A 14190-nucleotide genomic window follows, 5' to 3' on the forward strand; every position below is an offset into this window, starting at 1 on the left:
TTTATAGTATGTGAATTATATCTCAATAAGGCTGTTGTTTAAAAAAATTTTTAAACAGGAAAAAAAACCGTAAGGTTTACAGGAAGGGGGAAGCAAGAGTGAGGAGGAGAACTAGGGCTGAGCACTGGAGGGGCTGAGACTCTGCAGAGACAAGAGTGAGACATGAGAGGAACAGCTGTCTTACGTGGGGCATGCGGGAGGGAGAGAGAGAGAAGACCTGCAGGAAGTTTTGCTATGATGTAAAGGAGATAATTTTCCCTTTACTCCTTCCCATCTCTCCTTTTCTTCCTTCACCAAGAAAACTTTGGGCTCCAATATATATGCATAAGGATAACAGAAGGTTGAAAAGTTGGCAACATTCTAAAATTCCAATAATAATCAATTAATAAAAAACATACAGAACAGAATATCATTAAAATAATGTTGTGTTAACATGATTATTGACTTGGAAAGATGTTCACAAAATATTAAGTGGACATCTTAATATTATAGCAGATTATAAATAGCACACATATAATAGTTTTTTTTTTTTTTACATTTACATTTCTGTAAATAAATAGGTCTATATGCATGAAAGAAAACATGAGACATGCAACAAAATGTAACAGGTGTCAATCTCTGTTGAGTGATTTTGGATTATTTTTAATTTCTTCTTGTTTCATCTGTATTTTCTAATTATGTATAATAAATACCCATTATGTCTGGGACCGGCCCGTGGCTCACTCGGGAGAGTGCGGTGCTGATAACACCAAGGTCCCGGGTTCGGATCCCATATACGGATGGCCGGTTCGCTCACTGGCTGAGCGTGGTGCTGACAACACCAAGTCAAGGGTTAAGATCCCCTTACCGGTCATCGTTTAAAAAAAAATAAAAAATAAAAAAAATAAAAAATAAATAAATACCCATTATGTCCATAATTTAGACAGTTTTTTTTTTCTTTAAGGAGGAGGTTTTTCCTTACATGCAGGTTTTTCCTGGGATCCAGGCCATAATCATGAGTCTGGTACTAAATGGGGCATAGAGAACTTTCTTGTACACACAGCAGTACTTTTAGGAGTACCGATGGGGTACAGCCATCATTAATCTTCAGTGCGTACTTTTTCCCTCTCTTTTAAAGCACCATTTTCAAGAGGCACTCACAAGTATACACATGTAAGAATTTATGGTTCTGGCCCACAAAACCATTACTGGGATATACATGCATTCATACGGAAAACCCTGGTGATGCAGACACAGCGTATGAAAAAGAACAAACGTACATGGGAGGTGATGGAGGCGCCTTCGGCTGGCTGGTGTTGATATTTGTGTTATGATGTCGTTTGCATATCTGTCTCCCAGAGACTGTGATATCCTCAACTCTGTGTCCCTAGAACTTATTATATACACTGTTTTGAACACAGTAGGTGCTTGGTTATTTGTTGACTATTTTACCCATTTAAAAAAAATTGAGTTGTTTGTCTTTTTATTATTGAATTGCAGGAGTTTTTTATTTATTCTGGATACAAGTCCTCTGTTAGATAATGTCTTGCAAGTATTTTCTCTCTGCCTATGGCTTGCCTGTTTGTTTTCTTAATGGTGTTTTTTTTTTTTTTTTTTTTAAAAAAAAGATGACTGGTAAGGGGATCTTAACCCTTGACTTGGTGTTGTCAGCACCATGCTCAGCCAGTGAGCGAACCAACCATCCCTATATAGGGATCCGAACCCGGGGCCCTGGTGTCATCAGCACCACACTCTCCCGAGTGAGCCATGGGCCGGCCCCTTAATGGTGTTTTTTGATTAATAACAGTTTTTAATTTTATGAAGTCCAATTTATCAGTTTTTTTTCTTTTATGGTTAAAGCTTTCTGTACCCTAAGAAATCTTTATCCCAAAACCATAAAGATATTTTCCTGTGTTTTCTTCTAAAAGCAGTATAGTTAAGGTTGTGTTGAATCCTACTTTAAGTATCCAACTCTTTCAACTGATTGATTTCACTTTATTTTACATTTTTGTATTTCAGAGAAGGTCTTATTCCTTCCTGATCTCCATACAACCAAGCAAAATGCCTGCCAGTAGTTCCTCCACAGAAAGTTCCAACTTAGCCAACTAAGGGGAAGTTCTGCAGGCATCTCATGAGATTTTGTGCTCATGCTTTGCCCCACCCTCTTTGCATTTTTTTACAAAGCACTTTTTATGTATGTCATATCTCATTAATCCACACACCAATTTACCAAAATAGGAAGAGCCATCTTCATTTTAAAAAATAAGGAAATTGACACCCAGAAAAAAGAAATGACTTGCCCAAGATCACACAGTGAATAAAAGAATAACAATAGGACTCAAGAATCCTAACTTTTGACCTTTTTTCCTTGGTCAGTTAAGAATGTAATAAGAGTAAATTGTACATATGACTTGATTTCAAACACCACAGAGAACATTTACTGAGAGCATATCTCAGACTTCTTTCTGGCAGTGACTTGTTCTCTATCAAGATAAGTTTAATACTGTGACCCATAAGCTCTAACAAAGTGAAGAGAAAACACTGAGAGACATGGAAGATGAGGATGCGGAAGGAACAGAGGACGCAAAATATGAAGGAAGTGGAAGAAAGCTCCCTCAGAAGATGAGCCCCCAGCTATGTCAGGTAGACGGTGGAGTGGTGGGCTCAGCCAGCAAAAAGTTATGAAGTCTAATTCTCCAAATCATGAAAAGCTTTCTATGAGAGCCCTTTTCCTGGCTCTAGACCCTAATGGGTGTCTCTTGGCCTATCGTAATAATACTATTTATTAGTGATCATTTATTGAGCACTTACATGCCACATGATTTACTTATATCATCTCTAATTCCACTATAACACTTTCAAGTAGGCATAATCATTCCTATTTTACAAATGAAAAAACTGAAGCTTAGACTGTATAAGTGGTTTGCCCACAATTACACCGTTGAGATGGGATTCAAACCCAGGTCTGCCCAATTCTTAATTATTTCCACTACAACTGCCTCCCAAAGAAAAATATCAGGGCCACACCCTATTCCTAAAGTCCTTGCATTTACCCCTGTTCCCAGAGCAGCTGCCTCCTACCTTTCCTGGGTAGGCCCGCACTCTAGCCTCCACTTATACAGGTTGTATGTACCCGCCTCTGTATAGTCTGAACCTACAGTCCCTTTCATGTTATTGTCCCCATGCTCTGAACACACTCATCAATCCCACCTCTTGCCCTACTTCCCAGCCTTCATCTCCCCATCCCATTCATTGTCCCCAAGCCCCCTTCTCCCTGCCCCGTGGTTCACATTCCTAGACACTTCCTGGGAACTAACACACTTCCACACACTACTTTCCATGTATTGGTCAATTGCATATTTGCACAATGTGGAACTACTATTTCCTGTTATATGTTTTTGAATCTTCTACCAAGGTGGCTAATGGAAATGGGAATTTAAGAAACTCTTTCTACCTACTCAGCAATAGGGCAACTCTGGGCAGAAAAACTCCAGAAGAAAGATTTCACCTGTCTTTGGTCATCAGTGTCTTTCTGCCAGTCATAGAACCCCCTCTCTCTCTTTTGGCTTCCTGCAGGAAGATGGGGAAGACAATGGTACTCAGATGCAATTCTCTAGCAATCTGACCTTGACTTGAGGTCCTGATGAGGGGCCTCCATAGGACTGATAACCTTCTTCTGACTGGGTCCTTACTTGGAGGGGATTGAAGGGAAGAGGGCAGGAAGGTGGATTTGGGAGAGTTAGCTTAGGCTTAGGTCTCTTCCTGCTAGGAATCTAAGTCTGGATAAGAAGGCTGATTATAACAGGTCAGGTGCCCTAGGCATTGCAATGACTGTCTCCCACCACCCCCATACTGTGGGGTGTCTTGGTCAACATTCTTTCTTACTCCCACCCTTACCTGGAGCCTAGTGGCTCCCATAGCCCCAGAAGGTATGGTATGTGTCTCCATGTGCATATTATGTATGTCTGTGTATGGAGGAAAAGGCTTCCCAGTCCCCCCTCTTGAAAGCTGCTAGGTCCATGCATGCTTTCCATCATAAACTTACAGTAGCTTTGGGGGTATCTCCTCCCATTAAGCCTTTGTTTTCAGATCTTACCCCCTCCCCCCTGACCCACACTGTAGCAGCTTCACTAGAAACGCCCAGAAAGGAAGGACAGGATCTTCTGCTTCTTGACAAAATAGCACAAAGAGCATTATTAGCCCAAGGCTCTGCTTTTCCCCATCTCTGCACCACAGCCCAAACGTATGCATGGATGAGCTTGTCTAACGCTTGCGCTCTCCCGTGCGCGCTGTCTCTGTATCTCAGAAAGACAAAGGCAGCCCTCAGGAGCCGGGGCGAAACATGCTGGTCGGCTATCCTTGCGGCTCTGCCCTGCCCCTCCCCCTGCTCCGCTGAGCCATACCTCTGCAAGGAGCCAGGAGCCGGACCCGGAGGCGTCGTTCCTTTTGCACTCCGACCAAGCTGTACCTTGACAGTTCCAGCTGAGGCACTGTTCCACGGGACCACACAAGGGGAAATGAACTGGGCCAATTTCCTAAGATCTGATTTCTTAATACAATGGCATCGTTGCTAATGCAGGGAGGCTGCGCAATCCCAGCCCAGTCTCCTTGCTGCTGCCGCGCCGCTGGTGCTGCGGTGACGTTGCTGCCAATGGAAGGGGGAAGGGAGAGCAGGCATGCCCACAGTACAGCCACTCAGCCTCCCTCCCCGTCAGTCCCGGGGGCCCGCTGGCCTAGGGAGGGGGGAGGGGAGGGAATGGAGTCAGGTCCAGAGGGCAGGCAGTGCTGGAAGAATTCTCAAGGCAGCAAAGGGAAAATAGGGAGAGCTGGGCCGAGCTCCTCCCCTGCCGGCAGGAGTCTCAGGGAAGAAGTCTGGGCAGAGCCTTGGCGCTTGCTTCCTTCCTTCCTTCGGCCCCTCCTTTTAGACTTAGCCAGACACTTCTCCCTCCTCTTTTCGCCCCTTTGAAGTACTCCCTGTTTTCCAGCCTTTTCTTCTCACTAGGATTCCAGACTAGCCTCAGGGTGGAGCAGTCAGCCTGGGAGGGGATTCCTGAAGCCCTGAAGGGAAGACCAGTCATTCTACCACCAGTAATACCCAGCTCAGTGCTTGTGGATGCCCAACTAGTCTTAGCTCTAGGCTCCGAGGGTGCACCTCATCAGGGAGCTGCGGTCTGCCTCAGAAAGGAGAGACGAGGCCCCTGGCAGGCTTCTCTACACAGGGTGGTAGTGAGTCTCAGGACCAAGGTCGCTGCAGGTCTCCTTCCTAACACAAGGTCCAACTCAGTTCTCCAGATCTTCAGAGGGTCTACTAGCTGTCGTTGAAACAGAAACGGCCCCTCTCACATACATCAGCTTTTGGTCAGTGCTGAGTTGGGTCCAGCTGGGTTTGTTTGGAGGCAGAATCCCTTCAGCCAGGCTGAGAGGCCAGGATGCCCACCTTCCCAGGGAAAGGCACACTGAGAAAAGGGAGTGGTCTCTCCTAGGCCAGAGAAAAATCTCGGTTCTGCCTGCAGACCTACAGAGTCCTCACCCCTTCCCTGCTCTGCCCTGTTCAGGTTCTGGGCCAGTTCTATGGGAATAAGTAAATAGAGAAACCACAGCCAGAGCCAGGTGTACAGTTAAGTAGCAGTGCTGTCTCTGTCCACTCCATGCCACTGCTCCCTGTTGCTGCCCTTGAACACAGAGATGGTCTCAAGCTGGGCATGGTAGCCAAGCACCAGCCCTGCCTAGGGCTCCTCCCAAGGTTTAGTACTATCAGGATTCTACAGCCAAGCCCTTGGATTTCAGGTCTCTAGAAAGAAACCTTTGGAGAAACCACTGGCCAGGCTCATTGCAGCTACCTTTCAGGATCTGGAAGAGATCTAGTTTTCTTTCCCTTTCTTGTTGCTTCTACTCCCTATGAGATCATGTGTCCATGTTGAGCTGAGCTGACCTGTGGAGAAGAACAAAAGTAGCTAAAGACCCAAAGACGCATCTCTACCCTTGACTTGCTTGAGAGGCCATGGCTCCTTGATCCTACAAAGCAGGAAACAATGAGCAAGGGAAGGAGGGACGGAGGCTGCTGTTCATAAAACTAGCATTCCAGGAGGTTGAAAGGAGCAGAAATGGTACTTCCCTCTCTCCTAGCTGATACAGACGACAAAGGGGGTTGGATAAGCAGCTGTAGGTTAGGGCAAAGCCAACCTCCATGACCAAGTGCTCAGAGTTCTAGCTTCTTATTGTGAGAGCTCTGGGCCCAGGGTCTTTGTCCCTGAAACTTCTGTGAGGCTAAGCCATGCATTGTGCTGGACAGCCAGTGCTTAGGAAATATTCCCGGCTGTCTATGGAAGTTGGCAGCTCTCATACTTCCAGTGCTTGGCTTAATTTACCACATCACAGACCACATCATCACCTACTTCCAAACCACTACTGCCAAAGATCTATAGAGCTTTTGATGAAAGATCACATTATTTTCTGGCCAGAAACAAAGTACAAATACAATCAAATTATAAACCCCAACTGCCTCCTAACCAATCCTCCCACCTGCAATTTACCTTCCAGTATTCCGAGATTCATCTCCTTAAAGAAACATCTTTCTTCAACATATCACCTCTCCTGCCCCTTTAAATGGTTTTCTGTTACCCAGAGAATCAAGTTGAAACTCCAAATTTTGACTTTCAAGGTCCTCTGTCTTGGCTGTCCACTCCCTCTCCACCCAGCCTTACTCCCAACATCCCATCATGTAGTCCTTCAAACCTATTTCATAAGCTCATTTCCACTCTGCTGCCTTTGTTCATTCAGGTTCTCCTGCTTGTTACACTTGGCCATACTCAGAATTATCCACAACCTAGGAGTCCCAGAGCAACTCCTCCATTAAGTTTTCACAGATCACCCCAGAGCAGAAATAATCTCTCTGTTCTCTGAACCAGTAGTTGCAGATTGCTGATTTTACAAACAAGAAAAAAATGCCACAAAAACTAGGGGATCAATATAGGATTGCCAGCTTCTTATATTGCCAAGTTGCATCATTAAAACCAAACCAAAACAAAAAACCTTTACATCAACTATCATCATCATCGCATAAGAGAAAGTATATCATCATTATCTCATGTCATTGCATACTGATGCAAACTTCAGCAGAAACTAGCATCAGTCCATGAGAAGTTTTGATTAAGTAAATCATGTGTCACATAACTTGGTTATTGTTCTTTGTTACCTTTTTTCTCTCTCTCTTTTTTTGGGGTCCTTTCCCCCCCTTTTTTCTTTTTTGGATATCTGCCTTAATGTCTCTTCTAGACTACAAAATCCAAATTATATTCTTCTTTGTATCTCAATATCAGTATATAAGATAGTATCGTTTTTATTTTGTGTTTCCTACATTCTATTTCCAAGCACAGTGCTTCGCATACAGAAGATATTTAGTTAAAATTTTGTTGAACAAGAGTAACCTAAAAAGAGATGTTCCTTGAGTGTAAGTGAGAGTGGGTAGTGGGCAGACTTGACTCAATTGGCTTAGAAAAGAAGACCCCTGTTTTTCATATGAAAAAAGGTCTATTAAAAAGAAGCTTACAGGGGCCGGCCAGTGGCTCACTCGGGAGAGTGCAGTGCTGATAACGCCAAGGCCGCAGGTTCAGATCCCATATAGGGATGGCCGGTTAGCTCACTTGGGAGAGTGTGGTGCTGACAACACCAAGTCAAGGGTTAAGATCACCTTACCGGTCATCTTTTGGGGGAAAAAAAAAATGCTTATAGCACCAAGGCCAAGGGTTAGGATTCCCCATACCAGCCAGCCGTAACCCCCCCCCCAAAAAAGAAGCTTAGACAACAAAGGAGTAACTCTGCATGACCTTGCACTAGGCAATGCATTCTCAGACAAGTGACAAAAGAGAAAAATTCATAAAAATTCAAAACTTTTGTGCTTCGAAGGACACAATCAAGATAGTGAAAAGACAACTCACAGAATGGGAGAAAATTTGCAAATCATGTATCTGATAAGGGACTTCTATTCAGAACATATAAAGAATTCTTACAACTCAGCAATAAAAAGACAAACAGCCCAATTTAAACATAGGCAAAGGATTTGAAAAGATATTTCCCCAAAGAAGACACACAAATGGTCAAAAAAACACAGAGAAAGTGTGGAAGTACAAATTAAAACTAAAATGAGATACCACATGACCCCCTAGAATGGCTAAAGTAAAGAAGACAGACAATAACAAGTGTTGATGATGTGGAGAAACTGGAACCTCATACATAGCTGGGAGCATTGTAAAATGGTGCAACAGCTCTGGAAAACACTCTGGCAGTTCCTCAAAATGTTAAACAGAGTTATCATATGTTCCAGCAATTTTGATCCTAGACATATACCCAAGAAAAATGAAAACATGTTCTCACAAGAGCTTGTACTCATATAAGAATGTTCACAGCAGCATTATTAATAATAGCCAAAAAGTGAGAACAACCAAAATGTTTATCAACAGATGAAGGGATAAACAAAATGTGGTATATCCACACAATGGAATATTATTCAGCAATAAAAAGGAATGAAGTACTGATGCACGCTACAACATGGATGAACCTGGAAAACATTAAGTGAAAGAAGCCAAACACAAAAAGTCACATATTGTTTGATTTCATTTATATGAAATGTCCAGACTCAGCAAATTTATAGGACAAAAAGTAGATCAGTGGCTGACAGAGGCTGGAGGGAGGAAGAAATAGGGAGGGACTGCTAATGGATATGAAGTTTCTTTTGGGGATGATGAAAATGTTCTAAAATTAGATTATGATCATAGTTGTACAGCTCCATGACTATACTAAAAACAATTGTATACTTTAAATGTTGAAATATATGGTATGTCAATCACATCTCAATAAAGCTATTAAAAAAAAAAAAGCAGCAGCAGCAGCAGCAACTTTAGTGGTATTTCTCAGCTCCACAGAGACAAAAGTCTTTGAAAGCCCTGTAACTGGGGGTGGGAGATTGGGGGGATAGGGGTTGGAATCTCAGGTGTACCAGAAAGCAGACTGGCATAGCAACCCAGGACCTCAGACAGTCCTCTCTTTCTTCTACCTTTTCAATACCAAAATTATTAAAATAATAAACTATGTTTACTTTCCTTCTACTTTCTCCTTTACCATTTAACCACCAGAAATCTGCCTTCTTGTAATATTTGAACTGTGTGAAGCAGTGATAATGCTTTAACTTATAATATCTGAATTGTGTGACATTATTTATTAGCTATCCTCTCCTATTCAAACCTTCCTTTCCCTTTGGCTTCTATAACACCAATCTTCTTAGTTCTACTCCTAAGATCATTTTTTCTTTATTGTTTAATAAAACAATACCTGGCCATATTTAAATGCAGATTTATAGCAAGGTTCCAATATGAAGGCTTTTTAACCTGAGAAGTGTTTAGTTCTTCTCATTATCTTTGCTGTTGATTTCCAAATCTTACTTTCTTCCTGAAATTTCAGAATCAAATATCTTCCCAATGTAACTCAGTCAGTAAATGTCTGAGCTGGGATTCAGATACAGAGCTCTCTGATTTCAAAGTCAGCATTCTTAACCACTTGCTGTTTTGCCTCTCCAGTTCCTATCCCTACTCCTATCATGCTAATTCAGGCCTCCATACCTCTCCTCTGAACTATTAGTCTTCTAACTGGTTTTCTTGCTTTCATTCTGGCTCTCTCCTCTCAGCTATCCTATATACTGACACAAAGTTAATCTCTCCAAGTGCTTCCTTCAACATGTTACCCTAATACTAAAAAGCCTTCAGTGGTTCCCTACTTTCTACAGGATAAATCCAAATTCCTTAATGTGGCACTCAAAATTCCTTCTAACCTGTCCAATCAAGTTCCCACTGCACACCAAGTCTATTCCAAATTCTGAGTTTTGGCTCACTCCCCTGGGAAGATACCTGGAATGCTCCCCCTATTTCCCTTTAAAAAAAATTTTTTTTAAGGGTCCATCTCTAATTCTACCATGTCTGGGAGCTTTTCTTTATCGTGGAAGTCCTTCTCCTGAACTTCCTCATTATCAATTGTGTGTATAACTCATTTGGTATCAAGCCTTGGCCATTTTATTTTATTATTTATCTTTTGATGACAGTATTCTTTTGGAGTGAGGGGCTGTGTCTTACACCTTGATAGGTAATTTTGAGCACAGGGCCTTCGCACACAGTAGGGCACAAATGATGTTTGTTTGATAAAGTTACTAAATGGCAAGCATATCAGGCTAACTGGATCCAAGCCAGCTTTCAGAAGGTTAGCTTAACCTGAGAATAGCATATGTGATGCAGAGGAGGAAAGTAAGGAAGAAGAAGAAAAGCAAAAATCTGAGCCTTGGTAAAGTGATTAGTAAATAAATCTTTAATGCCAAGACCTTAAACTTTTAATACTTTGTTTCTCTCTAAATTCATACTGAGGGTGGAAAGATGACAGAGCAACAGTCTCTTTAGTCAGTACATTTCCTACCATTTATTCCCACAGTCATGATCCTGAGCAAAGATTGTAAAGTGTTAGCCTGACAGCCACATGTAGTGTGTCAATAGGTTTTAGGTGGCTTGCACAGTAAAAATGCCACCATAAAAGTTTTGGAGATTTCTAAAAAAAAAAAAAAAAATCTAGACCTCCAGCTTGTCTTGCTTGAAAAATCAGAAGAACTGACCACACTAAGTCCTCATTCCTAGACGGTAATAATCAATGAGAGCCCTTTTAAGATGGGCCTGTGCCCTTCAGTTTGATATGTTCCCACTACTCCCCATTGTTGCTTATACCCGGCGAGACCCACTGGCTCACTTACTTATGTGCACTGTTTGCCTGGCTCCTGTAAGGCATCTGAGTTTGCAAGCCTTACCCCAAAGAAACAGTTATGCTTTTGCATTATATCCCAACCCCCCCTTGATTTATCTCCTATCTCCACAATGATGTTCACTGCAGTATTACTTGCAACATCAAAAAATTGAGAATATTCTAAATATCCAATAGAAAAATGGCTAATTAAATGGTCGTCTACCCAAGCAACAGAATATACTGGAATCATAAAAATTATGCTTACAAGGAAAGTCTAATGCCATAGAAAAAGGATAATAAGCTAATAAAAAAAGTAGGATATCCAATTGTATAAGAGAGACTTTGGCTTCTCGCATAATGGTAAACAGATATTACAGGGGGTCCCTTCTAGAGCAAAAAACTAGATCCCGTATAATAAATATTTTAAAAAGCATTTCAGGGCTCACACTAAATAGAGGAAATCTCTGAGGTTATGCCTACCAGCCCCCACAAAAAGAAAAAAATCATGAGCTTTGGAATAAGCAAGAGAGAGGACTAGTGTTCCTGTGGGCCAATTCCCAAAGCATCACTGCAGTCAAGATGACAAGCCTTGGACCACTGGAAAGGTGAGGGACCTAAACCTGAGACTCCTGCATTAAGTTGGGACCCTTAAAGGAAGCTCAAGTGATCCAAGGTTGGTGGTATCCTACAGCTTTTGGCAGAAGCAGATACAAATCTTCTATGGAAGAAAATATCTCCCACCTTAAGTCAACAGGATTCTCAAAATTAAAGAACAAGCAAAAATTAGTTTATAATCAATAATCGTAAATAAACATGGAAGCATGAGACCATCAGTAAATAACAGAGAAAACAATAAATAATAGATTAAGACTGTAAAGACTTTACATTAAAAAAAGTCAGATATAGAATATAAATCAGCTATGTGTGAATTTTTTAAATAAAGGATAAAATCTCAAATATAAGCAAGTAGCAAGGATTATTAGAAATGATCAGGCAGATCTGAAAATGAACCAAAGGAAACCTTTAGAATTTACAAACATAATTTTTGAAATAAAAACTCAGTGGACAAATTTAATAGCAGATTAGACTAAGTTGAAGTGAGAATTAGTGATCTGGAAGATAGAGCTGACAAAATTACACAGAACACAACACAAAAAGGCAAGGAGACAAAAAATGAGAGAAGTTAAGAGATAAGATGGAATGAGAAAGTTTAACATACCTCTAATTCAGAATCACTGGTAGAGAATCAAGGAGAGGTAATATTTGAAGAGATAATAGTAGATAATATTCCAGGAGTGATAGAAAATATGAATCCATGGGTTCAGGAAGTACAATATATCTCAATTAGGAATAAAACATATCAGTAACAAGTAATGATTTAAATTGTATATCAGTAAAATTCGTTGATTTGAATGTAATGAACTTAACAGTTACAAGATGATGTAATATTTGTTGGTGTGCTGTGTGGTCCTAAGACAGTTACCTAGCCTTTCCCTGACCCCATTTCCTGTAGAATGATGATAAAAAATAATACTTACCACATTAAATGAATTAATTCTATTGAGCACTTAGAATTTGTGCCTGACATATTGTAAACACTCAATGAGTGTAATATTTATTATTCTCAAGTGTTAAGATGTTGGTTAATACCCAAAAGCCCCACAAATGAGGTTATACACCTCTGACCAAATTGGGATAATAACCTTGGATAAATCTGAAAAGATTAGATATAGGTACCTTTCTCCAGTCTCCAATCCCAGTGTTCTCCAGAATCCAGTGACTGCCCGGACGACCTTCCTGAGCAATAGAGAGATCCAGGAGTGGTTAAAAATAAAACATAGGGCCGGCCCGTGGCTCACTCAGGAGAGTGTGGTGCTGATAACACCAAGGCCCCGGGTTCGGATCCTATATAGGGATGGCTGGTTCGCTCACTGGCTGAGCGTGGTGCTGACAACACCAAGTCAAGGGTTGAGATCCCCTTACCGGTCATCTTTTTAAAAATAAATAAATAAATAAATAAAAATAAAACATATGAACTGAGCACTCCTGTGCCTGGAAAAGGCTATTTTATTGGGAATCACTAGGTAAAAAAAAAGATATAGAGGCAAAGGGGAGACTACCTCCTGCTAGAGATCAAACAGTGGCCTACTCAAAACAATGTATGAAAGTGCTCTGTAAACTAAATGTTTTATAGAAATGTAAAGTGTTGTTATTACTCTTTAAAAAATGCTAGGAACTCCCTCTTTTCCAGTTGTATATGGATAAGAATGTATATTGTTGGAGACTGGTCTCATAACTTAGGAGGGACCGAGAGTCAAGGAAAAGGAGAAGGCTCAAGATGAAGAGACAGGCATTAAATTACAAATCTTTAGAGAGTCTGCCATTAAACTAATAAGAAATTTTATGTTCCCATAAAGAGACTGAGAAATGAGAGATAAATCCTAAAGAGAAATATATATTTTTTTAAAGAGAGAAATTAAAAATAAATAAAATAAATAAATATATATTTAACCACTTGCTTGGACATGTCCATTTGAATGTCCCATCGATACCTCGAATCGATAAGGCCCAAACAGAACTAATCATCCTCCTAACCCCTGCCACTATCCCAATCTTGATCCTCCCCATATAACCCTCACCATCCACTAGTTTTCCAAAGAAGGGATCTGGAAGTCGTCCGCAACTCCCCCTCCTTCCTTACCCCCAATCACCAATCAGCCCTGAACATTACCTATATTATTTCCTAAACTTGTCCTAGGACTATACAGTCTTTCTAAGCATAAATCTGACCTCATCACTCTCCTGTGTAAAATTCTTCTGTAGCTCCACATCGTCTTTAGGATAAAAATCCAAATTTCTGAGTGATACATACAAAGCCCTTTATGTTCTAGGTCCTACCTACCTTTCATGCTTCTTTTTGTGCTCTCCTTACCTCTAGCCTTACATTAAACTAGGTGATTTCTCAAATTAACATGTTCTCTTTCATCTCCATGCACATTTAGGGTCAGATTTTTTTTCTGTGTGCCCATAAGATTCAGTGAAAATCACTATCACCAAATATGTGTTATATTAGTTTACTTGTCCGCTTTACCCAAACAGAATTTGAGCCATTTACAATCAAGAACCATGTATTTCATCTCCATTCTCACTGCTTTGCACACATCTTATTAAGTATAATAACTGTTCAATAAATGTTTATGCAATTAATTTATACCTAGTTAAGAAATTACTAAGCAATTTTTCAGAAAAGAAGACTAGTGAATAAACTTCAAAAGAGTTAAGAAAGAACTCTAGAGTATTAACTCTCTAGAGAAAATAATCTAACCAAGGGATACTAGTTATGTTTTGCTTTTGTTTGTTTTTGTTTTAGAGGTGGCTGGTGCTAACAGGCAGACAGAGAGGCAACACTGTGTGTGAGATGCTCGGGGTCTGGAGGAC

The 14190-nt window shown here is 40.9% G+C and overlaps 1 protein-coding gene across 7 annotated transcripts in view; it reads right to left on the reverse strand.

Annotated features, from left to right (window-relative positions):
- RUSC2 (RUN and SH3 domain containing 2) overlaps window positions 1-14190 on the reverse strand; it is a 64667-nt gene that overhangs the window by 16544 nt on the left and 33933 nt on the right. The window contains exon 2 of one of the 7 annotated variants that reach the window (XM_063082305.1): window positions 4383-4712. The exons of 5 other annotated variants lie outside the window; for them this stretch is intronic. The gene's annotated coding sequence lies outside the window, so the exon portion shown is untranslated. Of the gene's footprint in view, window positions 1-4382; window positions 4998-14190 lie in introns of those variants that run through there. One more of the 7 variants, XM_063082304.1, reaches the window with a different exon arrangement.

Source organism: Cynocephalus volans, chromosome 17 (genome assembly GCF_027409185.1).
Source record: "Cynocephalus volans isolate mCynVol1 chromosome 17, mCynVol1.pri, whole genome shotgun sequence".
NCBI lineage: Eukaryota > Metazoa > Chordata > Mammalia > Dermoptera > Cynocephalidae > Cynocephalus > Cynocephalus volans.